The 27,772-nt window shown below is 37.9% G+C and overlaps 1 long non-coding RNA gene across 1 annotated transcript; it reads left to right on the top strand.

The window, feature by feature from the left end:
• The first annotated feature begins 708 nt into the window (after window positions 1-708).
• LOC113095713 (uncharacterized) lies at window positions 709-16,295 on the top strand. The gene is made up of 3 exons (XR_003288399.1): window positions 709-1,397; window positions 14,911-14,970; window positions 15,611-16,295. It is a non-coding gene; the product is annotated as an uncharacterized LOC113095713 (long non-coding RNA).
• The last annotated feature ends 11,477 nt before the right edge of the window (window positions 16,296-27,772 follow it).

Below are 27,772 nucleotides of genomic sequence, written 5' to 3'. Positions count from 1 at the left end.
TTCATATGCAGTCGCTTTCCCAGTAATGCATTTGAAAAAGTAATCTTACATTGCTACTTCATCTGTCTCTGATTTTGAATAAGCAGAAATCTGTAAGAAATGCATTGATCTGTAGATAAAATATATGACGAAAGTGTACTGTTATTTTCATCACAAACAAAATTTTAGAGCAGAATGCAGCAATTATACCTTTTAATGCTGCCAATGTTAATAGTTTGGCGTGTGGTAAGGATAAAAAAAGTTTGCACACAATAGCCTAAGCCACTTTGAAACTCTCCTTTTATTTTATTTTTTATTTTAATATAACAAAGAAATACACTGAAATAGTTTATCCACGGAGCGGAGTGATTATTAAATTAAATGTGACATTTGGAAAAAAATGTTTGCATATTTTGTGTTTCTTTGAAGTATGTTTTACTTTTGTTGTATAAAATATAATTCAAATTCATTTAGCTATTAATTATACACTATATGTTTGAAGTTGTCTTGTTTAATGCAAAATACAGCCAATAGTTTAAGATTGTTTTAAGTTGTATATAAAGAAATTATTAATTCATCAACTTATTCATCACAAGACTTGTACTGGCCATAATGGCAAATTGGCTTCTTCTCATCTGTGATTACTGACGGTTTTAGAGGACAGTTACTCCTCGTCAGTCCTCTGTCATTTCAAAGAATAGTGCAACGGTGAACACGACAAGAATAAAAGACTAGTCCATTTGGGAATGTGCACTCGAAGTCAGGCGAACGTATAAATCCCGCTTAACTTTGTTTGTTGTCATTTTGTTTAGTCAGATTTTAGTCAATGACAATGAAGAGATATTTCAGCATAGTTTTTATTTTGTAAACCACATTTAGTCTTGTTTCTATCCGGCAACAATATTGCATTATATATTTAATTAAAGTCATTGTCACAAGACCAGCATTGTCATCATCACATGATTGTAACAGTGTCATGAACTGTACAAGGTTTTAAATGGGTGTAGTTTTCTTCCTCACCACCAGGGGGTCATAGTGTGCTCCATGGGTGCTATAAAAGCTGAGGAAGTAGTAGAGTGAGACAGAGACATTAACACTTACAATATACAAAGCTTTTTAGAATGTAATTTTGAGCAATGGAAGACGTATAGAGCCATTATTAAATTTATTAAAGACATAGGGTTATACGGGATAATTTAGTTTTTTTTTTTTTCATTTCCTTGCTTGTCTGGGCTCCACACTCCAGTTTGGTAGGTGGCGGTAATGCACCATAAGCTGGTTTGCCAACCGCCATAAAAATTCAGAAGAAGAAGAAGAAGAAGAACAGTGAGACAGAGGACAGCATGGTGTGCCTCGTGTTACTTCTCTGTACTGGGAGATCATCCTTATTGAGAAACTTGGTTGTTTGCTGCTAAATTGTAAGTAATGCTTGATTGCAACTACTAAATGGTTTTCTGAATAATTTTGATGTTCATGCTTCTATGTATACGTGTCAAATGTAGTTCTGAGGCAACAGTAATTGGAGGTTGTCCATCACAAAACTTAAGAATAGGATTTCCCTGAATGTTTTTTTTTTTTTTGGTCATTGATTGTATTGATTTGATTTGAGAACGGTTACCATTTAATATGGGTTATTTGTGTATGGTAGCAATGGAAATCTTTGTAGTGTAGAACTGTATTGACAAGTGTTGGTTTTGGATATGTTATGTTTGCATGAAAACAAGAACTTAATTGGCAAACATGTTTGAGAGAAATTTTTATTGATGTAGCTGAGTGTAATATGAAGAAATACAGTTGATCCCTCCTTCTAAAAATTGTATAGCTGTTTTTTTTTTGTTTGAGAGATAGAGAACCAGTTATAGATGGCGCCCGAACAGGGACAAATCTGTATTCATTCTTAATTACTCTGGTATGCAGAATAAGAAATGGAAGACTTAAGTCCTGGTGAGAAGGATGAGAGCGTGCCCAATCCTGATTTTACAGCTGGCCCATTTGTGACACGTAGAGAACCTGTTAAAGAACTCATAAATACATTGAGTGAGCTGTATATTAATTCTGAAGAGGATGATTCCATTGCAGATACAGATCCACCACCTTGTTCTACAACGCCTCTACTACCTGATGAAAGGGAGGAAGCTGACTTGAACTTGTCCCTACAGGCAGTAATAGAGGAGTTAAAAGGACGGGTTGTCATCCTGGAGAAGTGCAGTGCAGATTGTATTCAGAAGGTGAGCCAGTGCTGTTCACAAGCAGATCTTGATGTTCAGTGTAGATCCCTGGAGGAAAAGTTGGCCTATCACATCGACAGAGAGTGTGACAGAGTTAAACAAATCGTAGAACTGAGTATACAAGACTTGGGGAAGTCTATGGTCGACTGTCTAAAAAGGAGAGATATACAGATTGATAACAAGCTAAGATCCTGGGTACCAGTAACATCAGCTCCTGAGCAGTATTCGACCATAACACGTCCAGGTGTGAGGAAGACCCATGCCATTCCATCATCTCAGCATTTATTAACCAACACTGAAACTGTACCTGCAGCCGCGTATCTTCCCCCTGTTAAAGTAGAGTTTCCCCATTTTGGAAGTGAGGGAGAGATTGATCCGGTGTCTTTTGTCGGGCGGTGTGAAGAATATTTGGCCAGTCGACCCTTGAGTGACTCTGAAATTCTCGCTGCTCTTACTTCAGTATTGAAGGGTACGGCAAAAGATTGGTGGTTAGCAGAGAAAAGAACTGTATTGACATGGAATCAGTTTAAAGAAATATTTCTTTGCTCATTTTTAAATGACGATTATGAAGCTGAAGCTGAAAGAAGGCTGCTGGAGAGGAAACAGGGGTCTAAAGAGAGTATACGTGACTTTGCATTCCATTACAGGGCATTGTGCCTAAGATGGAAGAAGGACATGCCAGAGAGAGAAATGGTACAAGCCATATTAAGAAACTGTAATCCTCGTCTTGTCAGCTTGTTATGTGGAACAGTGAGAGGTGTTAGTGAATTGGTCAGGATAGGGACCCAAATTGAGAAAGATTTTGAAGAATCCAAACGATATTGGAGCCAGGCTAATTCTGAGTTGCAGAAGAAAAAGACTCCTAATGACCGAGACCCTGTCCATAAGTTGACCCATGCTAACACTCGTGTAATTCAGTCTGTTTCAATTCCAAGTCAGTATGAATTGAAAATGGTGACTTTACCCATATTACTAAGAGGTCGATATTTTCAGGCAATGGTAGATACTGGGAGCACCCTCTCTCTAATTCAAGAGTCCTGCTGGAATCAGCTTAAAGGACAGGAGCAGTGGAACCCAAGCAAAGGGCAGACATTCATGTTAGCCAATGGGCAAATGCATTCTTCCGTAGGCATGTCAAACTGGGAATGTGAGCTGCAAGGACAAAAGCTAAAGTTAATGTTGTATGTGTTAAGAGATTCAGATCTGACAGTACCAATAATTCTGGGAATGGATTTCTTAACTTCAGCTGGGATTATGCTGGATTTCCGGAGGGCCCAGTATGGCATAATATCTCAAGAGGAAAATGAGAGCTAGAAGTTTCCCCTTTTGCCAGCCAAATCCCTTTCCGACTCCTTGGTGTCCTTTTATCTGGCTTTGTCTAATGAAGAAGTAACATCAAAAGTCCCAAGGGTTCAACAGCTAGCTCTCCAAGCAGATACCACCTCAGAGTTCCAGAATCACTTAGAGAAGTTGATGAGTGAATGGCCTACGGTTTGCACAAATGTGGTAGGACACTCTTCTGTAATCAAGCACTGCATCAACACTATAGATGAAATTCCTATCCGTAGGAGAGCCTACTGTGTATCTATAGAGAAACAATGATTCATTTGTCAAAGAGATAAAGGAGATGTTAGCCAATAATATAATTCAACCTTCCAACTCCCCATGGGCTTCTCCTGTTGTTATTGTTCCCAAGAAAGATGGTGGATCTAGGTTTTGTGTAGATTTTCGTGGATTGAACTCAAAAACTCATTTGGATGCTTATCCGATGCCCCAAATCCAGGACATTGTGGGATCTTTACATGGAGCAAGAATATTCAGTACATTAGATCTCAAAAGTGGATACTGGCAGGTGGAGCTGGAGCCAGAAAGTATACGTAAAACTGCTTTTGTGACATCTTCAGGGCTATTTGAGTTTTTAGGTCTACCTTTTGGCCTCAAAAATGCTGCAGCCTCCTTTCAGCGTTTAATGGAATGTGCACAGCGCAAAATCAAGGGAAAGTGCTGTTTTGTATATATAGATGATATTGTGGTATGCTCAAAGGATGAGAATGAACACCTGCTACACCTCGGACAAGTATTCCGCTGCCTCCATCAAGCTGGTCTGACGTTAAACCTTAAAAAGTGTAACCTGATGAAAAAGTCTCTTACTTTTCTGGGCCATGTGATCTCAGGCGAAGGCATTAAGACTGATCCTGCTAAGATAGTATCAGTAAGTCAGTTTCCTGTGCCTCAGTCTCTGAAGGATGTGCAACGGTTTTTAGGGCTTGCTGGGTGGTATCATCGATTTGTACCCCGATTTTCAGAAAAAGCGGCCCCTCTACATGCTTTAAAAAAGAAGGGAGCCACTTGGGCTTGGACAGAATCTTGTCAAGAGGCATTTTAAATAATTAACAATGATCTAACTCAAACCCCTGTCCTGATTTCCCCAGACTTTACCAAGCAATTTAAGGTCCAGACAGATGCCAGTGAGAAAGGGCTGGGAGCAGTTTTGACTCAGGACGTAGAAGGAGAAGAACACGTTATAGCTTATGCTTCTCGCTTACTTCAGGGGGCTGAAAGAGCATACTCTGTATCTGAGAAAGAGTGCTGTGCTGTTTTGTGGGCTGTGGAGAAGTGGCGACCCTACTTGGAAGGTAGACCATTTGAAGTTATAACTGATCACGTAGCGTTGACTTGGGTTTTTAATCACCCCAAACCATCATCAAGATTGACCCGTTGGGCTATACGGCTGCAGGAGTTTGAATTTACAGTTCGATATCGCAAAGGTCAATGCAATGTGGTCCCGGATACATTATCCCGAAGTCTGGAAGATAAAGCGATGGTGAACATGGTGCGGCAGGTGAGGTCTGCAAGTTCACTAGTAACACCCTCAAGTCTACCTGTGGATTGGGAGGAAATTGCCAAAGCGCAGAAAGAGGATACTGAAATAAAAGAACTAGTTGATAAGACATGCACTCAAACAGATATCAATGCATCAAGAATCCATTATGTTGTATAGAATGGCTTTTTATTCCGCAGTGATCCCTGATGGACAGAAAGGTCAGAAATTTCAGTTGGTGGTACCAGAATGTTTACGTGAAGACTTCTTGAAATACGCCCATGACAGTCCTTTGAGTGGTCACTTTGGTCGGCTCAAAACCCTTTTGATATTGTTGGATATGGTGTATTGGCCCAGTTTACGCTCGGATGTTTGGAAGCACTGTAAAGAGTGTCAAGTGTGCCAAATGTATAAACCCTCTATATCCAAGTTGTCTGGTTACTTGCAGAACACCCCAGCGGTGGAGCCAGGATATATGCTCGGAGTTGACCTGATGGGACCATTTCCTAAAAGTCCAAGGCAAAACGAGTATCTTTTGGTGGTAGTAGACTACTGCTCAAAATGGGTTGAGTTGTTTCCTCTTCATGTAGCTAAAGCGCCACAAATAGCTCATATCCTGGTAAATGAAATTTTTACTCGATGGGGTACTCCACTCTATTTGGTTTCTGATAGAGGAGCACAGTTTACCTCGCACCTCTTGAATTTAGTATGCAAGCAATGGGGGGTAACCCAAAAACTTACCACTGCCAGTCATCCTCAAACTAATCTCACAGAGTGTATTAACCGTACGCTTAAAACTATGATAGCCTCTTACGTGAATGAACATCATCGTCATTGGGATCGATGGTTTGCGGAATTCCGATTTGCCATTAATACAGCCTGGCAAGAAAGCACTAGATTTACACCTGCCGAAATCGCTTTAGGGCGAAAATTGAAAGGACCATTAGAGCGAGCCCTGTCAAGTCCACCTGACCCCAGTAACCCTGCTTATGCAGTACTGGAACGATATGAGAACCTACTGAAGTCGGTGAGAGAGAATGTGGAGCAAGCTCAAAGGAAGCAAAGGCATTATTATAACCGGAGAAAAACATGCTAAGTATCAAGTTGGGGAGCTGGTATGGGTGCGCACTCATCCCTTGTCACGGGCCAGTGAAGGTTTCATGTCAAAACTAGCTGCCAAGTGGAAAGGTCCAGCCAAAATTCTAAAGTGTTTGGGTCCAGTTAATTGTTCTGTTGCATTCTTGGATTACCCTGACCATCCAGACACGTTTCATGTACAGAATCTGAAGCCTTTCCATGGTTATGTTAAGCCTTCCAATGAGGGGAAGGGTATGTAACAGTGTCATGAACTGTACAAGGTTTTAAATGGGTGTAGTTTTCATAGTGTGCTCCATGGGTGCTATAAAAGCTGAGGAAGTAGTAGAGTGAGACAGAGGACAGCATGGTGTGCCTTGTGTTACTTCTCTGTACTGGGAGATCATCTTTATTGAGAAACTTGGTTGTTTGCTGCTCAATTGTAAGTAATGCTTGATTGCAACTACTAAATGGTTTTCTGAATAATTTTGATGTTCATGCTTCTATGTATATGTGTCAAATGTAGTTCTGAGGCAACAGTAATTGGAGGTTGTCCATCACAAAACTTAAGAATAGGATTTCCCTGAATGTTTGTATTTTTTTTTTTTTGTAGAAGGATTTTGGTTATGGGCTTCCTTTTCCTTATACATCAACTCATGCTATGGGAATAATGTGGAGGTGCTATCATTGAAGAAGAGACTGATGTACCTGGGCCTATGGGACACTTCATGTTATGTGTCTGGACTTTATCACAACAATCAGTATTCTTTACAATTATAAGGGTTTCTGTGGTTTATTTTACCTTGGGTTAATGTTTGATTTCTACTACTGTTGTTTTATTGATTGTATTGACTTGATTTGAGAACGGTTACCATTTAATATGGGTTATTTGTGTATGGTAGCAATGGGAATCTTTGTAGTATAGAACTGTATTGACAAGTGTTGGTTTTGGATATGTTATGTTTGCATGAAAACAAGAACTTTATTGGCAAACATGTTTGAGAGAAATCTTTATTGATGTAGCTGAGTGTAATATGAAGAAATACAGTTGATCCCTCCTTCTAAAAATTGTATAGCTGTTTTTTTTTTGTTTGAGAGATAGAGAACCAGTTATATGATAAAGGTTCATTTAATGCTGTTTTATTACAAAGTTCTGGAGGAGCAGTCGCAGTTCATTACCCTGATTAACACAAGTGGAGACCAATCAGTAATCAACTCATGACAAGGTATAAATAACTGCAGAACCTACCTCTGTTCATTGACTGTTTTCAGCATCCCGATTCCTCTGTCTGTGATCTTATCACAGACCCAATTTTCCATTCAGCAAGGAGATCCATACCAGGGATTTTTCAGATCTACTACTTTTGCTGACACCTATGATCATTAAACATGGCCGTTGAGCACCATCAAATGTCATTGCGACAGCTGCTCTTCTTGCCAAGCCACACGTCGTGGCCAATAGGCCATGCAAAGCCTGAGCTCGCCTCTTTTGACACCACGATTGATCCGATCAAGACCGGGCTCTCTTTGAGTGCTGGAATCGCAGCACCAGCAGGCATTCAACCAGCCCGCACCTCAGTTCTTACTGCAGCAAGCCTCTCTCACTTCCCGCCGCGGCTCAGCCTTTCACCGTGGCTTTTCCAGCCGAGGCGCAGTTTGAGGCTGCCTCCTCTAGCGGCGCAGACCGTGCGTCATAAATCAATACACTTTCAGGTTAAGACGCTAAATACAGGTTTGCGGCTAGAAAGTAGTGTGGGAGCCGCGTGGAGTTCCGATCACATACGTATGTGGAAATTTCAGATCCGATTTGAGCCTCGGATGCGTTCAAATATTTGAACTTCTGCAACTAGACCGTGTGCGAACGCCAGACCGGATGTTGATGTCAGTATTACCTGTATTTTGTTAACTTTGACATTATTCTTCAACACATTTTATGTAAAATGGTGGTTTATAATAATTGTGGGAGAAATAATTATTAAACCATTATTTAGCCCCATAAAACCTACTGTTTTTATTTTGGGGGTCATCTGATTTGTCATGATGTATTCATAAATTATATTCATTAAAATGATTAATTTTACCATGGTGAACATGTCAAGGTAACAGTTGCTGCATGACCAGTTTGAAAGTTTTGCATGCCTGCCGCTAGAAGGAGAACTGCGACAATCGTGTACAAATGTCATGTGCAGTGGAAAGGAGGCTTAAAGTTTGTTAAATGAGGCTATGACGTAGTTTCTGTCGGATGACGATGCAGTTTTTATTTTTACCACGAAGCTAAAGCTTTTTTTTTTTCCAGAGTCGTTATCCACACTGAAATGTCCAAAGATATTATCTGCCTAACCGTGCATGTTTAAACCTCACTGAGGTTTTACAGACATAAGTTTCATGCAATTATTCTGGCAGGACCAATTTATTTAGGGACATATTTCACCATCTACTGGCGTGATCACTTAGAATTTATCTAATACACCACTACCCTCGTTTTGCCGCAGGACAGCAAGCGTGAGTAAAATTCTGTTGTCTTTCTAGGACTGTAATATGAAAAGCATGCAAGTAAATATCTTTAGAACTGCTTGGAAGTGAATAGCACATAACTGCAATTAATGTTATTGCCATAATCATGTATATTGGCATGTTTTACAGACTAAATGATATTCATAGTTTTCAGAAGCCTCTGTTTCCACAGTTTATACTACCACGTGAAACCAGTGTTCCAAATGTATCCATTTTTGGAGGCTGTTTAAAAAAGGCCTGAAAGACAAGGCTTAAGGAATTGTCAAATTAGGCAACCAATTTCTAAGATGGCAACACAGTAGGCTATGCATTCATTTTTTAGGTAGCCCCATCAAATGCTACTAACCTGTCTACTCTTCCCACAGCCAAGGAGGGGGAAGTTGTGGCCCAGTGGTTGGAGAGTTGACTCCTAAACCTAGGGTTGTGGGTTCGAATCTCGGGCAGGCAATACCATGACTGAGGTGTCCTTGAGCAAGGCACCGAACCCCCAACTGCTCCCCAGGCGCCGCAGCATAAATGGTTACCCACTGCTCTGGGTTGCGTTCATGGTGCGTGTTCACTGCTGCGTGTGTGCACTTTGGATGGGTTAAATGCAGAGCTGCTTCTGCAGGAGCCTTTTCCGTATCTCCCCACTGCCTCAGCAGTGTCTGCTCCCGCAGGAGCCTTTTCTGTATCTCTCCACTGCCGCAGCAGTGTCTGCTCCCACAGGAGCTTTTTCTGTACCTCCCCCCTATATATATATATATATATATATATATATATATATATATATATATATATATATATATATATATATATATATATATATATATATAAAAATCCTTGATTATGCACAAAGGTTGCAAATTTTCTGATTTTCATTACGTTCAGTTTTCCCAAATAGGCGAAGTGAATTTCAACAAGGGTTCATGATCAGCTTCGATGCCCCACATTCTCTGTTGCATTAGCTATTGGAGCGGCTACTTGGATAATTCCGGGGTCAGAACTCCTAATCGATCTTTCAGCTCTGCATAACCCACCGTTTTCAAACATAATCGCCTGAGAAAAAATAAATAAATAAATATATATATCTTTCCGTTTCCCTTGTCCGTCCAGCAAGCACTAGTCTCTCAGCGGACGCAGTAAAATACCTCCTTGTCTCCTCTGTCCGTCCAGCGAGCACTAGTCTCTCAGCGGACACAGTAAATATCTTATTGTCTCCTCTGTCGGTACAGCGAGCACTAGTCTCCCAGCAGACGCAGAAATATCTATTTGGTTCCCCTGCCTGTCCAGCGAGCACTAGTCTCTCAGCGGGCACAGTAAATACCTATTTGTCTCCTCTGTCGGTCCAGCGAGCACTAGTCTCACAGCGGACTCAGTAAACATCTATTTTTGTTTCTCTGTCTGTCAAGCAGGCCTAGTCTCCCAGCGGACGCAGTAAAGACCTATTTATTTCCTCTACCCATCCAGCGAGCCTCAGTCTCCCAGTGGACGCAGTATGCATCCATCTCTTTCTGTTCTTCGTCCAGAGAGCCAGTCTTCTAGTAGGCGCAGGAATATAATTTGTTTCCTCTATCTGTACAGCGAGCCTCAGCCTCCCAGCTGACACATTACGCATCTAGTCAACACATCATTACACCTCGCAGGCAGACGGTGGAGCCTGTCTTCCCGACATCGTTACCGCTTCTTCCTCATCTATTAACCAACAGGACCTGCCTGCTCCTCCGCTTCTGCCAGAGGCAACGCGAGATCTCCTGGTCAAACGACCATGCTTCTAAAAATGTCAGCCCGCCAAATCTCTGCGTTTTGGGGGGTTCGTAGTCTGGCGCTTGTCCTTTTGCTCTCTTGTTTTGGGGGGAGTACTCTGGGTTTGGGCCACATCCCGAGCTCGTAGCCCTCTACCCGGACAGCAAGCCAAATACGCATGACCTTACTGTATTAATATACGTAGATGTGAAATCTTGAAATGCTGTTTTATAACAAAGTTCGGGAGGAGCAGTCGCAGTTCATTACCCTGATTAACACAAGTGGAGACCAATCAGTAATCAACTCATGACAAGGTATAAATAACTGCAGAACCTAACTCTGTTCATTGACCGTTTTCAGCATCCCTCCTCCACCCCATTTCTCCTCACTTATAGATCCATCTACTCTTACCACAACAGGGGGGAGTACTCTGGGTTCGGGCCACATCCCGAGCTCGGAGCCCTCCACCCAGACAGCATGCCAAATACGCATAAACTTACTGTATTAATATACGTAGATGTGAACTCGTGAAAAATTATATTTCGTTATAAATCTCATTGACGAAGGCAACACTAGCTGTAATTTTCCCGGTCTCCACACATGAAGGCTGCATCTATTGCTTTGAGCAGGAGGGGAACCTATCTGTTCATCCAGGGCTTCTGATTAGGGAATTTGTATTTCTTTTATTTGGTCACTCTGTCCACACACCTGTTTATGTGCTCCAAGACAGACTTGATGTATATGTCAATGTTGATCTGAGAGTTTGTGGTGGCCTGGGCAGCAAACTCACTCCTGTCTGTTTGCTGGAACTGATGTTGAAGAGTTGAGTCAGCTCCTTCTAGAGAGATTTTAACAGTTCTTATTGTAGGTTTCACACATATGATGACCCAGGTGGGGTAGAGAGGTGACTTTTTGTAGGACACACATAGTTTAATATACAACATTTATGTAATAAAGGGTTTGTGAAATTTTTTGTTTGGAGCTGCTATTCTTTTCAATGTAGATTATCTTTTTACTGACTGCTTTAAAAATGTGTTGAAGTCAGTTTATTACTTTGTAATAACTTCACAAAAAGTATAAAATGGGTGTGAGTTCGATCCCCACAATGACTATAAATTGGTTGTGTGTGGCAGAATCCAGATATACAGCATAGCTGAGTTGTCACCACAAGTAACAACTGTTTCAGGTTTATAAGTTTTGTAGTGAAATATTTGTAATCTGAAGTGAGGCAAACATGCTTTTTAGTTTTTTCACATAATTATTGGTAACACTTTAAAATAATGGTCCGTTGTTAATAAGTAACTACGCAGGAAGTAATAGGTAGTACTACATTAACACTTAACTCAATACTATTAACTAATATAGAAGCAAGATTAACGAAGCAGTAAGTAATAGCTCATTTAGGACATAGGTAGTTCCTTATTAGTTATTTGATAATTACTAAAGAAAAATATTGTCATTGAGAACTAGTTTGGAACTATGGCCAACTAATGAAGAATAACTAATTAATTACTAATCACAACAGCTACGTCTATAAGGTGAACAATTAGCTTCTTTATGGAAACTTGTGTGTGTGTGTGTGTGTGTGTGTGTGTGTGTGTGTGTGTGTGTGTGTGTATATATATATATATATATATATATATATATATATATATATATAGCCTATCCATATGATATATTTTATGAGCTCCATTAAGTTCAATGTCTCCAACTCTAATAACTTTAACGTTAGTGATATTATGCTGGGGAGGGCTTCTCTTTAGGAAGTGACAATAAATAATGATGTTCTCTTGTCAAAACATGTTTGCATCCTTCATGAAAACATTGACTGCATTTATAGTGTTAAGCACAAAACAACATCTTCCAGATTACAATGTCTGGTAGAATATCACTAGTTCCTCACAGAAATATATGGCTGTACAGTATGTGTTAGATAATTTTATTGTAAATTACTTGTGAAATCCATGGCTCCTTACTCGAGTGTTACCTTGTCAGTCCGCAGGAACTACTAGTGATCTGGCCCATTATTTTAAAGTGAAAAACATGTTAACTCCTGACTAAATACTCAAGCGTTACCTTCCCTTATGAAAAATAACCATGGTTTTATTATAGTAAAACTGTAGTAACCCATGGTTTTTTGGCGTGTTGACCACCATTTGTACAACCACAGATTTACTACAAATACCATGGTTAAACTATGGTTAATATAGCAATACCGTGGTTATTTTGTGGTTACCATGGTTTAACTATAGTAACCATGGTTTTTTGGTTTTATTTGTAGTAAAACCATGGTTAATTTTCGTAAGGGTTGTCAATCCGCAGGAACTAATAGTGATCTGGACCATTATTTTAAAGTGAAAAACATGTTAACACCTGACTAATTACTCAAGCGTTACCTTGTCAGTTCGCATGAACTACTAGTGATCTGGACCATTATTTTAAAGTGAAAGATTTCACTTTAAAGTGAAAGATTTTTTATTTTAAAGACAACATTTCTTAAAACTACATAACGTTAATGTTATAAATAAACAAATAACAAACAAACAAACGTAACGTTAATAATTTTTTGCAAAAATATTATCATTTGAACTACTTTTGGTACCACTTTTGATGAGTTCCAGTCGCAGTCCTCTATATGGAGGTAATAGTTTTATAGGGTACAGAGCAGAATTTAATTTATTAATCCATGAAATTATGTATCTGTCTTCTCTCCGTGAAGGCGCACTGGCGCAGTACTCAAGTGTCATAAACTGAAACACAACATGTCGCAATCTGTGACGAATTGGATGAGGACCAATGAGCGTTCGATATCAGTGCCGTAAACCATGTCGTATTCTCATGAGATCACGTTGAACACTCGAGTAATGAGTCATGGATTTCACAAGTAATTTACAATGAAATTATCTGACACATACTGTACAGCCATATATTTCTGTGAGGAGCTAGTGATATTCTACCAGATATTGTAATCTGGAAGATGTTGTTTTGTGCTTGACACTATAAATGCAGTCAATGTTTTCATGAAGGATGCAAATATGTTTTGACAAGAGAACATCATTATTTATTGTCACTTCCTAAAGAGAAGCCCTCCCCAGCATAATATCACTAATGTTAAAGTTATTAGAGTTGGAGACATTGAACTTAATAGAGCTCATAAAATATATCATATGGATAGGCTATATATATATATATATATATATATATATATATATATATATATATATATATATATATATATATATATACGTTTCCATAAAGAAGCTAATTGTTCACTTTATAGACGTAGCTGTTGTGATTAATAATTAATTGGTTATTCTTCATTAGTTGGCCATAGTTCCAAAGTAGTTCTCAATGACGATATTTTTCTTTAGTAATTATCAAATACCTAATAAGGAACTACCTATGTCCTAAATGAGCTATTACTTACTGCTTAGTTAATCTTGCTTCTATATTAGTTAATAGTATTAAGTTAAGTGTTAATGTAGTACTACCTATTACTTCCTGCGTAGTTACTTATTAACAACGGACCATTATTTTAAAGTGTTACCTAATTATTTTTATGTCTGTAGGATCATATGAAAGGGTGTTCCCAATTATGTAGCTATTCTGACAGGTGACCCCCACAATGCAGTGTGTGTGCGTGAGAGAGAGAGAGAGAGAGAGAGAGAGTGTGTGTGTGTGTATTTAGACATACATTTCTGTAGTCCTGCTGTAATCCTGGATTTTCCTCCATTATCCACACTAGAAAACACAGAGTCACATTCAGTCTAGGGTGTTGCAGTGCAGTTGCTAGAGTACATGGGGTGGTTGCTAGTAGGGCTGTGTATCACCAGTAAAGCAATGCTTAATTTTGTTCAGTCTATGGTGTGAAAATGTTGCATTAGCAATTCAGAAAAAAAAAACACTTAAGCAAAACATGGTGAGGTCAAAGTGTCTGAATAATATTTAGTCCCTATTTTTTTTTTTTTTAATCAATTTCACTGGTAGTCTAAAATATGAAGAATTTTTGGGTATAATACATCCCAGTTTGCTTTATTTTGCTATACTCACTAACAGTACTATAGTGAACTATAGTGTCCTGCACTCACTAGTAAAAAAATATAAATATTTATAACTGGTGTCTGAATCATTTTTGGTTTGGCTGTGGATAAATTTTTGTTAAAACTACAAAATAATTCATTCAAGAGCAGTGAGTGATTTACTTTCATTTTCAGAACATTAAAGATACCTACAGCGGATAGTAAATTAGGTGATGTCACTTTAAGAAACAGTGCATCTATTATAGAGGTGCACATCCGATTTCTTTCATAACTGTTTACTTTTACTTAAGACATAACCACAGTTTTTTCCCAACACAGTTTCCAAGTTGGGTATTTTGACATATTTTGTATGTATTTGTTGGTACAAAAGCCAGAAGAGGAAGATTTATCATTTAAGCGCTTTTGAGAAAAACGCTTAATGTGCTTGAAATGCTTGAGCCCTGAACACTAGAACACAGCAGGTGCTGAATTGAGCTCTTTCACATCCTTTTCTGTTTGTTTAAACTACGATTTGTATATGTTCACTCAGGTGCAGGAGGAACTTCGAGGAGAACTTCGCAAAGGAGAACTCGGTTTAGTGTTGCTGTAGGTGAGACGCGGCTCTCTGCATGTGCACCCAACACAGTAAGCGAGTAGCCTACTCAGTCAAGTGAAGCCATATAGTTAATATCAGTGATACGCAGCATGCACAATACAAGGAAATGATCGGTAACATCATCACGTTGAGATACAATATCTATATCAGTAAGATCGATTCCATGCGAAATAATTAAATCTAGCATATGATTTAAACGATGAGTGGGCCAGGTGACATTTTGCTTGACTCGAGTTTATTAAGTCAGTAAACGCAAGTTCTAATGCATCATTTGTATTATCAACGTGAATATTAAAATCTCTGATTATTGCTTTATCAACTGTAACCAAAAGGTCTGAGAGGAAATCTGCAAATTCTTTTAGGAATTATATATACGACCCTGGTGGTCTATACACAGTAGTAGAAGTCTGCATGCGCTGGAAAGAGTGTCCTCATCTCCTGTTGTTATCTCTCCACCGAAGATGGCATTATTAAATGCTCAAATTACGATCGCTTTCTATTGGTGGGCGACTTTAATATCCATGTCTGCTGTCCGTGAAACCCCTTATCAAACGAGTTTCTTAATATTATCAATGCTACTCTCCACATTTTAGCACAAATTTTCAACTTGTGTTTTGCTTAATGTTGCTTACAGTTGCACTTGGATCAACCGTTATCTGACTTGGATGCTGAGACCCTTGAACTCTGCCTGGCTTAAGACAGCAACTGCCCCCCTTAAGCCTCACAAGCAAAACTCTGATGCCCGTCTCCTAAGACAATGCTGTAGAAAGGCAGAATGTAGATGGAAACAAGACAGGCTGCATATTTCTCTTTAAATGTTCAGAGACTCTCTTACTTCTTACAATACTGCAACTAAGTCTGCAAAAGCTGCATACTTTTCTAACCTAATTGAAACTAATCATTCTACACCTACAGTTTTGCTTTCAATTATTCAATCTGTTACCTATCATTCTGTGAACACCTTGCTTGTTGCCTCTGATGCTCTCTGTGAAAGCTTCTTGAGATTGTTTTGTGACAAAAATTGCTAACTTAAGACTTGGTGTCTGCCCCACACTAGGGCCCAATCCAAATTCTATTTTATACCCCTTCCCCTACCCCTCCACCTACCCCATCCCCTTGTCCCTTGAAACAGAGTGTCAAGTGGTAGGGTTGAAAATATTCCCCAAAGAATTGGGACACCACTACTATGCCATCACACGTCATCATACATCGTCTAGCTCCTACAATGCACACATATATTGGTGTGCTGTTGTACATTAGAGCCTTTAATTATTGTTCTGTATTAAAGGGTAGTTCACCCAATAATCAAAATTATGTAATTAATAACTCACCCTCATGTCGTTCCAAACAAGTGAGACCTCAGTTTATAAATATTTTAGATTTAGTCCGAGAGCTCTCAGTCCCTCCATTGAAACTGTGTGTATGGTATACTGTCTATGTGTACATTAGAGCCTTTAATTATTGTTCTGTATTAAAGGGTAGTTCACCCAATAATCAAAATTATGTAATTAATAACTCACCCTCATGTCGTTCCAAACAAGTGAGACCTCAGTTTATAAATATTTTAGATTTAGTCCGAGAGCTCTCAGTCCCTCCATTGAAACTGTGTGTATGGTATACTGTCTATGTCCAGAAAGGTAAGAAAAGCATCCTCAAAGTAGTCCATGTGACATCAGAGGGTCAGTTAGAATTTTTTGAAGCACTGAAAATACATTTTGGTCCAAAAATAGCAAAAACTACGACTTTATTCAGTATTGTCTTCATACTGCGCATGTGTGATTCAGTGTGAAGCAGACTGACCCGCAGAACGTCTGAACCGAACTGATTCTTTTGGTGATTGATTCTGAACTGATTCTGTGCTAATTTGATGAGCCCAGGTAAACCGAAGGCTTGAATCAAGGGCAATCATTGCTAATGACACCATTACGTCGAACACAAAAGAACCGGTGAACCGTTTTCTTCAACTGGTCTATTGAATCGAACTGTCCAAAAGAACTACTGGTGATCTGAAAACCGATGCAACTGGTTCTTGTCTCATGCACAAGTCAATGTTTTGTTTATTATCTGGCTCGGCTCGGTGTTCATCTTCAGTTCTCTCTTCACAGCAGTTCAGTCAGTTTACTGTTTGAGTAAATGAATTACTCCAGGATATTGGTTTGTTTGAACTCACATGGAGTGTCAGCCACATAAAAAAAAAGTTAACAGCTTAAGTCATTTGTGGATTAATGCGTATTGTAGACGCGAACCGTTTAAAACGATTCAGTTCGATTTGGTAAACTTGTTCAAAAAGATTAGGTTATATCGAATGATTCGTTTGCGAACCGGATATCACAAACTGCTTTGTTTGGAACTCTATCACAACAGACACGGAAGAGAAGACAATGCTGAATAAAGTCATAGTTTTTGCTTTATTTGGACCAAAATGTATTTTCGATGCTTCAATAAATTCTAACTGAACCTCTGATGTCACATGAACTACTTTGATGATGTTTTTCTTACCTTTCTGGCGATGGACAGTAAACCATACACACAGATTCAGTGGAGGGACTGAGAGCTCTTGGACTAAATCTAAAATATCTTAAACTGTTTTCCGAAGATAAATGGAGGTCTAACTGGTTTGGAACAACATGAGGGTGAGTTATTAATTAAATAATTTTGATTATTGGGTGAACTAACCCTTTAATGCGCTGCCTACTTACATGCGCATATCGGAAATCGTGCATCTCACACATCCATGGGAAGACCACGGGAAGTCATGGCCGAATGGTTAGAGAGTTGGACCCGCAATCAAAGGGTTGTGAGTTTGAGTCTCGGGCCGGTAGGAATTGTAGGTGAGGGAAGTACATTTTCAGTGCTCTCTCCACCCTCAATACCATGACTGAGGTGTTGTTGAGCAAGGCACTGAACCCCGAGAATGCGTCACCATACTTGGCTGTATGTCACAACACTTTCACTTTTTTCACTTTCACATCTAGGAGAAAAACTTCTCATTGCTGCCCCACGACTTTTATTAAGGGGTTAAATCAGTTTAAATACTGAATTGCTACATTATATTTGACAGCAGCGAGAGGATAAAATCACTGTTTTTAAGTAAACTCACTCTAAAAAAAAGATACGCATAGACGCGCATACACGCAACTTCCATCTCTCTCTCTCTCTCTCTCTCTCTCGCTCACTGTTTGAGAAAAGGGTTTAGTGATTTCTAATTATTGGGGGGACTAGCCCTCCTCAATGTCTATGGTGGTTATCACCCTGATCAGTCATGAAAATATGTTGTGGTAGCCTACTATCTACAGTCTATAATGATATGAAATTAGCAAATGTTAGCAATTTTTTTCCTAACATTTCTTTGAGTAATATGACTGTTAATATGAACTCACAATTGAATGTAACCTAAAACAAATGATTACTTTTCATAAAAATCTTCATTAATGCCCAAAATGCTTACATTTGTGTATTTTTGTTCACTCAAGCAGCCATGTTGCCGAGATAATTCATACCCCATCGTTTGAAGTGTGGTCCCAAAAAAATCTTAATTTTGAGGGCTGTCTGGCCCTTACCCTTCCCCTACCCCTCCAACCAAAAGAGAATCAAGACACCACTACCTCTTCATGTGAATGCACAAAACGGAGGGGTAGGGGAAAGGGGAAGGGCTAAGGGGTAGAATTGGGATTGGGCCTAACTTTAACCATCTCTCCATACATGCCATCTTCCTCTGCATTTTGGATGCTTTTGAACCCATCAATCTCCAGAAATTGAAGGAGGTAATTGACAATCTTAAACACTCATTCTGTTCTAGTGATATCATTCACCCCAAATATTTAAAATTAATTATTTATTTGATTGGGCCAGGTTTGCGGTTTCTTATTAATAAGTGTCTCCGAAATGGCTCTGTTCCTGCCAACCTTAAAGTCCCTATAGTCACTCCTCTGCTCAATAAGCCTTCACTGGGCCCCGCTGTTCTAAAAATGTTTCATCCAATTTCTGTTTTGCCTTTCATTTCAAATGTTTTTCAACTTCAACACTTTTTGACTAGTAATTCTATTTATAAGGTTTTTCAATCTGGTTTTAAGTCTGCTCACAGCACTGACTCCGCCCTTTTGAGGGTGTTAAATGATATGTACCCTTCCACTGATTCCGGGGACTCTGTGGTCCTTATTCTTTTAGATTTATCGCCTGCTTTTGTTACCATAGAACACTCCTTACTATTATCTAGATCAGAGTTTTGGGTAGGTCTAAAAGCAAATGCTCTGAAATGGTTTTTAGCGATGCTGGGAAATTTCTTTTTTTGCAATGAAAGGAAGGGAAACTGGTCTGTAGTTCTCTAAAAGAGATGGGTTGAGGGTTGGTTTTTAAAGTAGTGGAGCTATACGAGCCTCTCTAAATGTTGTGGGAAAAACACCAGTGTGGAGGGATATGTTAATGATGTGAGTGAGTGCAGGTACAACTGCAGGAGAAATGTCTTAAAGGAGATGAGATGGAATTGGATCAAGCGGACAAGTAGTAGGATGATTAGAAAGAATGAGTTTGGAGATTTCTGTCTCAAAGAGTGAAGAGATGGATGTGAATGAGTGTATGGTTTGCTTGTGAGATGTGCTTGACAGATTTTGGTGTTGAAAATTGTCCCATGTTTTTCATTAATAAAATTAAAAACATCAGTGCACAAAGTCATCATATATTAATATTGTAATGTCCTCATTCTAATATATTAATAAAATCACCTTTACATTGCCGGTAGGTGATCATTGCACAAATGTTCCAAACTAATGTGCAGTCTTCACTGCAGCTCACATGCACAGATTCAGTCATACAGATTGAGCAACACAGAAACTTCGGAAGATATGCAGGTGTTTTGTAGTTGGATGCAAAATTGAACGTTAAGAGTCTTCATTTTTTCCTGATATCAGAGGCACTGAGGAGGCAGTGGATTAGTTTCAATTTTTGATGGTAACAGCACCAAACACACACAAATACACACACAAACACACAAATGAAAGAGTGGGGTGGGGTGAACAGTAGCTCAATATAATTTAAAGAAACACGGCTAATGGGGAACAGAGTTGTTTTTGACAAGTTACAAGGGTGTTTTTTTTAAATGACCATTGAGAAATGTATCCAAAATTTGATGTTGTATGTTGTACTAAAGAATCATACCAACTTGTGAAAAATGGATATACAATGTCCAACTTTAAAGTTAGGGCTTTTTTGTTCCTTCATTTACAAGTTGTTAATGTTTGCAAAATAAGTTATCATTTTGAATATGTTTGTTTCTGGAGAAGGCTGCTATTTTTGTTGTTTTACTGTTTACTGCTCTTTAAATTCTAAAATATTGTTGCATCCTCTAAAAACTCCTAGACTCATATAGATATACCAAGGAACACTAAAAAGTTTAAACAATAAAACCTTAAACCACTTCCTGCTTGACATACTTGAATTTATCCAGTGAGCAGTTTGGGGCCTCCAGTTTTTCAGAGAGCAGTTTGACCCCTGAATCTCCCAGGTGATTATAGCTTAGATCCAGCTCTCTCAAGCATGAGGGGTTTGAAGTCTGAGCTGAAGACACATAACAACAGCCTTCCTCTGTCACCATACAGCCAGACAACCTACAAAAACATAGAGAAACAGTCCACATCACATTAGTTTTTTTGTTTTGTATATCACATCATGTGTTGATTATTCAATAAAACATATTGTGCATATTTGTCATTCTGATCTTGTCAGGATCTTGTTGGGTCAAATATGTAATATTCACAGAGTCAGAACAGACTTTATGAATATGTGCAATTACAGTAGGTGGCCATCCAAAACGGTGGTTCTACCGCTTTAATCACAAGTTTTCAAATAAGCGCATCAAAGCACATTTTCACAAATAGACGTCAGCTTTGCCTCACCGATGTATTATATGTGACTGCAGTCTGGGAAAATTAATGAAAATATTGAATATTCACATGTGAAAGTTTAGTACTAATGAAGATATGTACATTTCTTAGAACAAATTCAATCAGGATAAATGTCAAGTTTATGAGCCTGTGCTTATATTTTCTCCACACCATATTTTAAATTTGACACATTTAAATAGTGTGCAGAATTATTTATATAATATGAATTATATTATTCAAAAGAAATTGTGGTTTACTTTGCATCAGAGCATTAAAAGTGGTAGCCTATAGTAAGCTAGGCTTGAGTGTTTTATTAATTATTTTCTTTATTTTAGTAAAGCGTGAGGCACTGTATAATTTCACTCCCATTATTTAGGCCTAATTAAAACAAGAAACGGATAAATTAAACCTGCACAATTTAACTAAGTCATTGAAACTCTAACAAATGGACTGATTAATAAAACGCCTTCACGTATAAACTCAAATTCTCTCGTTATATCTCGTTCAACAAAATGCACACGATGTAAAAAAGAGCTTTTGACAACTTTTAAATGGAGTCTACTTTACTTGCTTTCATATAATTTAAGTAAAATAAATAAGTAAACTGCAGCCACACGTCACAGTTGGTAAACTGTGGCCTCAGGATTTGCACTATATGGGTGGAGTTTGTGTGTCTCACGTCAGCACTGATTGTTCATCTACACCAGCTGCTACTCATTCTTTCAAGTCAAGTCTTTCGTCTTGTGTTTGTCAGAGCGTTGTTTGCTTTTCCCCGTGTTATGCCTGGCCTCTCGTTTCTGTGTTCTTCTCTTCGTTGGATCGTCTCTGTCTTTTGGAATCCCATCCACTCCTCACTACCCATGGATTATACCTCTCACCCCCATGGCTCGCTCATCTCAGTTCCTGTGTCACGCTCTCCTGCTGCATCTCCTCACTGCCACTTCCTGGATCACCATCGGACATTGTTGCTTCCCGGATCTCCATCAGACTTCGCCTCACCCACCAGTTATCCTGTTTTATGTTACTCGTGGTCCTGAATGTGTTTATTGAATATCCTATTTACTTGCGCTTGCTTTCTCACCTTCATTTGCCGTTACACCACATTTAAATGCAGGTTTGTATAATATTCCTTAAAATATCACGGTGCAAGATTTGCTCGGTACACATGATCCTGAATGCTTGCGCAGCATTTATTCTTATTTGTCTACATATTTTATCTTCTTTACAAATCTTGTTTGGTTTTATTTTGGATAATTGCATCTAAAAAAATGTTACTTTGTAATGCGAAATCGCATACTGCAAGGTCAGCAGTGTTTTGATTTGAGTGTGCGGGCAAACATAAAGAGAACGTTGTGGTGCGTGTCCATTGCAAGATAGAACTGGCATACAACAACTAGGGCCCTATGATTTCCGCGATGCAGAAAACGCAGAGAGAATTTGTGGAAATAGTCATAAAAACAGAATTTACTGTTTAACGGAATGACACGGAATTTGCCGAATTTTGAATGAATTAATAAAAAATAGGTCATTGCACTTGCATCAAGTCACGATATGAAATAATGTCTGTAAATATTAATCCGGAACAGTCTATTTAAATATGAATCCTGCATGTTCTGCGTGTCTCTTCACTAACGTGAAGTAGTTTTACTTTTCTGTAGTTTTTAATGGCTCTCTGCATCTTACCGACGGAGTTACCGAAGTCGTCGACAGCTGTATTTATTGCATGGATGGAGCAGAAATGTAAGTGCCTAAATCATACGCACAGATCCATTGAATGATAAATGTTTTTAAACAATACAGATGAACCGAATATACAAAGGAAACTTTTAAAATTAACCACAGCATTAACAACGACCTTGAAATAAGAGCGCGAGATTTATCTGATAATCAGATGCAAGAAAGTAGCGTTTGTTTCATTAGCAAACAGACATCTGGCGTGTTTTCTCTCAGAATCATTCGCTGATAGAGAGGAAAAGTTAAATAGAGTCGAAGACGTTTTCACACTGAAAGAGAAGCGATCTCGCTCTCATAGACATGCCAGGCTATACCTGCAGCTAAACTGAATAAAATCAGAATGAACTGATGAAACAAAACAAAAAAAACACAAATAATTTATGAATGATGCAGTGCTAATTGACATTCATTACAGTACAGAAACTATAAAGTATATTTTCTACCTTATTCTGTGCAGAAAATTTAAATAATTGCTAATTAAATGTAGCCCGGTATATAAAACAATCATAAAATTGCCATTAGGAAAAAAATATTGATTACAAATGATTGATTATTGTCCAGCAGTGTATTTGATTTATTACAGCTAATTAAAAGTAAAAAATAAGATAATTCCTTATAAAAAAAAAAAAATAATAATAATTATTATTATTATATTATTATATAGGCTACATACATAAAATGATTGTATTTGACATTTCTGTCACTTCTGAAATTATGGCTATGCCCCTGGTGTGACAAAATGTTAGCTAATACATAATACTCTTTAAGCTCTTTTTTTAAAAACTTACATACATTTCTATGTCGCATCATTAAACTAGCATTTAACAATGGACAAAAGTTTTTTTTTTTTTCTAACCTATGGTTCTCTAACCATAAATGCTACTGTAATTTGCCCCCTGACTAAGTATTTAAAGAATTTAGTAGAAGCATTTAAATAATCCTGTGATTGCACTTGAAGAATGCAGAATCAAATCATTATAATCGAATCGAATTTAATTGTGAATCGAATCTAATTGAATCGTTCTAAATTAGCAAAAATCGTTCTTGAATCAAATCGAAAACCTATGAATCGTAATCGAAGTGAATCGCTGCCTTGCCAAAGATACACAGCCCTATCGATTACTAATTCTAGAGAGCCAGCACTGTGAATTTCATCTTACAGCCAAGAAGAAAATATTTATTTATTAATAAGTAATTAAAATGTATATATTAAGGCTCATTGTGGATTATAGATGTAAATTTAATATAAACCCGTGTTTAGTTAAATAATGCAACGGATAATGACAAATGAACAATTAGTAACTAGAAAAATCTTACGTGGGGCCAGACCTAATTAAATACCCTCTATACATTTCTGTTAAAGTTTTCAAAGCATTTTATACTCCTTTGCATAAATTCTTATTTCAGAACGGTTCGTAATGGAGAGATGTCTTAACACTGATTTTCCTTTTGAAACACAAATTGAAAATCACATAAAGCTCAACCCTCCCCCCACGCGTTTGAGACATGCTGCCGAGCAGAGTTTTAGTTGAGTGCTGTTATTCTGCGAGGAGTGGATTTTTTAAAAGTCTGAGTGTCGTGGCTTTCACTCGCTACAAGAGCACTCACCACCACTCCATCATGAATACAATTCATGCTAACAGCCCATAATATAACTGCATATTTAGCAAGAATTCACATGATAAACATATTTAGCTACAGCTTGATGCACATAATCTTTCAGATCAGAAATATACAATGACGACAATGCTTGAGCGTTATAGGCTAGTTCTCAAGAAATTTGTCTTTTCCTTTTACTGATTATTTTCAGGTTATAGAATGATTTAAACAGATACAGCACATTCACAAACAATCGCTGTCGCAATAATGCATTCAAACAAATATAATTTTACAGTGCTTCTTCATCATCTGTAACTGATTTTGAAATCTGTAAGAAATTCATCAATCTGTAGATAAAATAACTGGTTAAAATGTACTGTTATTTTCATCACAAAACAATATGCACATCAGAAAGCAGCAATTATACCTTTTAATGCTGACAATGTTATTATGGGTTTGAGCACGCAGTAATTGTTAGGATTATTATTATTATTATTATTATTATTATTCTGCCTAGAACTGAACGTGCAGCTCAAACCGTAAGGCCTAGAGAGCTGAAATTTGGACAGATCGTAGAGCTCAATTTGGGGAGAACTGATCAAAGTCTCAGCTAAATTGGCAAAACGGGGGCGCTACAGCGCAAAAAAAAAAAAATGGACATTGTTGGCCGCAGGTCGTAAACCATTAGCTGTAGACTTAAAAACATTACATCGTTGCAATCCTTGGGTTAGCCTGAACAAAAGTGTACACTGCCATTTTTAGCTGTTTACGGCGCAGTTTTCTCGCAAAATTGAGTCAAGTCTGAAAATCTACTTTTGCAAAATAGTTCTAGGTTAACATCCAATCAGAACCAAACCACTGCAGAAATAATCTCTGGACATTCAATAATCAATAATTATCGAAAAAAAGTTTAAATTTAGATTCTTACGCGAAGCAGTATCCCAAAAAGCGTCTATGCAAACGTTAGCCAAATGTAATTTTAGCTATAACTCTTGAACTGTATGAGATATCTTCATCAAACTTGGCAGACATGTGTATAATCTCAATGTTTGGTGAAAAAAAAAATTGCGCACCTCTGCCACTTGGGGGCGCTATAAGATGGAAAAAAAACAACATAAATGGCTATAACTCCCCAATCATTGGTCAGATCAACTTGAAAATTGGCATGCAGTGTCTTTGTCCTCAAAGGTACTTATGTCCCTTCAGACATTTGCGTATCTCAAAAAACATGGCCGCCATTGGCCAAACAATTCTAAACACTTATATGGCAGGGTTAACGGAGGTCAATCGGAACGAAACTTGGTGGGCCTGTTCCACTAAAGGCTCTAAAGGTCTGTAAGAATTTCGAAAGACATTGGCCACTAGTTGGCGCTAATGAGTTTTTTGGCTCTGTAATCACGTGGTGTTTCACGTATCCACACAAAATGCATATCATTTGATAGATCTCGTCATATTGCACATCTTTGCCTCAAGAACCAATTGCTGTCAATCAAATCATTCATGAATTATTTACAAATATTTTAAAAACCTACTTTTGTGAACTAGTCCTAGGTTCTTTGCCCTATCAGTACCAAACCACTGCAGTAATATTTTGTGGACTCTCTAGATCAATAATTATCAAATAAATGTTGAATTTTGTCTTTTGGTTCGCTTTAAAGGGCTCATTTAGAAAAGGGGAGTAGCCAAACATACCCCAAAGCCTATAAAACCAAAGAAATAGTCAAAACCTTATGAAAGTTTTATGGAGATCGGTCCATAGGGGGTGCTATAACAGTTGAAATTATCTCAAAAACACATTTTCAATAAAAAATGAATCATTTTGTAGGACATGATCATACATTCACACAAACACTAGATCTTTATATCATATGATAGATATCCTGTTTATGAACAACTATGTCCCTTGGAACATTCACAAATATATTAAAAACATACCTTCGCGAACTTGTACTGGGCTTTTCGCCCAATCGGAACCAAACCACTGCAGTAATATTCTGTGGACTCTCTAGATTAATAATTATCTAAGAAAATTATGAATTTTGTCTTTTGGTTAGCTATAAGGCTCATTTAGAAAAGGTGAGTGGCCAAACATACCCCAAAGCCAGGGTCGGCACCACGAGGGGGTCCCAGGGGGCCTGGCCCGGCCACCTAGGTTACTGTGCCCCCTCACCTCTAGTCAGCACACCCCCCTGCCTCAGAGCGCAATTTCAGCCATTGAGACTCAAGCTGTGTGTGTGAAATCGCTCAATCATTCACTCATTCACTAATCCCTAAATAGTGTATGGCAGTTGAGTTCACTATATCAGGAAGGAGTGAACAAATAGATAAGTGAACAGATTCGGGCAGTGACGTATAGCCTACACTGTGCGTGAGGCTGTTGCAAAAAACATTGCCATATGTACTTTTATATTACATGTACCTAATTTTAGAAAATAATACTAATAGCAATAATAATCAAAATTACTTTATATTGCAGTTATACATACCTCCGCTTCAGCTTTGTGGTTTCATCCATGGTATATAATTATTAATTTATTTTTGTAATGCTTTTATGTTCATAATCATTAAATGCTATTAAAATAACGTACTGAGAACAAAAATAAACACACAAACACTTTAATAATTATGAATTATTATTTTTAGTATCTTGACACTTGCTCAAGCAGTGTTTTGAGCTCAAATAAGATGTTTGTAAAGCGTCCTCAGGCGACCGTTAATTTTACATCAGAATACACTACCTGTTATTAATGAAATTTTTTTTAATTATCTATCAAATTATCATCATTTTTGTAAGTTAACAACGATGCCACCATAGTAAATTAGTCAAATTTTAAACTGAGTTATTGCCTACATAACATATTTTAATATAAGTAATGTAGGAAAAACTTTAAACAGAAATAACAAAAATGTAAACTTCATCTCTCATTCAAACTCGCTCGCTCTCGCTCTCTTCCAGCTCGACGCTACTCCACATTGGATTGTGAGAAATAGTGCTCCAGCGAGTGTACATCGGTTGTACACTCGAAATCAGAATGAATTGTGGGTAAAAAGTAGTTGACAAATGTAGGAATGAAGTAGTTCACTCAGAATTCGGACTGCACTACAAAATGTCTGACATCCCATATAGTGCACTATATAGTGGATAGGAGCGGTTTCGACACAGCAACAGGCACAGTGACGGTTCCACTGTGCCCTCTTATTCCCTGACATATATATATATATATAATATTATATAATATATATATATAATATATATATATATATATTAATTTTTTTTTTTTTTTTTGCATATTAATTTAGTTTTACTAGAATAAAATCAGCTTTGCAACTTTGCGTGAAAAACTCGCGACAGGCGATTAACTAAATTACGTCACTAGCAGCTTGTATGTAATTGTTGAAATATGACTGTATACAACATGATGTTAAATATTCTTTTTTCAGTCAACTTCTATTCTTTGTTCAATTCATAATAATCTGTATTCATCTAAAACACCTAACACGCTTGATCATTCAAGCAATCATGGATTTAAGGAAGTGATTTTTACAACCTCAACAACAGTGAAAACTGTCATGCCTAGCACTAG

The sequence above is a fragment of the Carassius auratus genome, unplaced genomic scaffold, assembly GCF_003368295.1.
Source record: "Carassius auratus strain Wakin unplaced genomic scaffold, ASM336829v1 scaf_tig00215772, whole genome shotgun sequence".
NCBI lineage: Eukaryota > Metazoa > Chordata > Actinopteri > Cypriniformes > Cyprinidae > Carassius > Carassius auratus.
The sequence above is the reverse complement of the archived record's forward strand: the minus strand, read 5'-3'. Positions and strand labels throughout refer to the sequence as shown.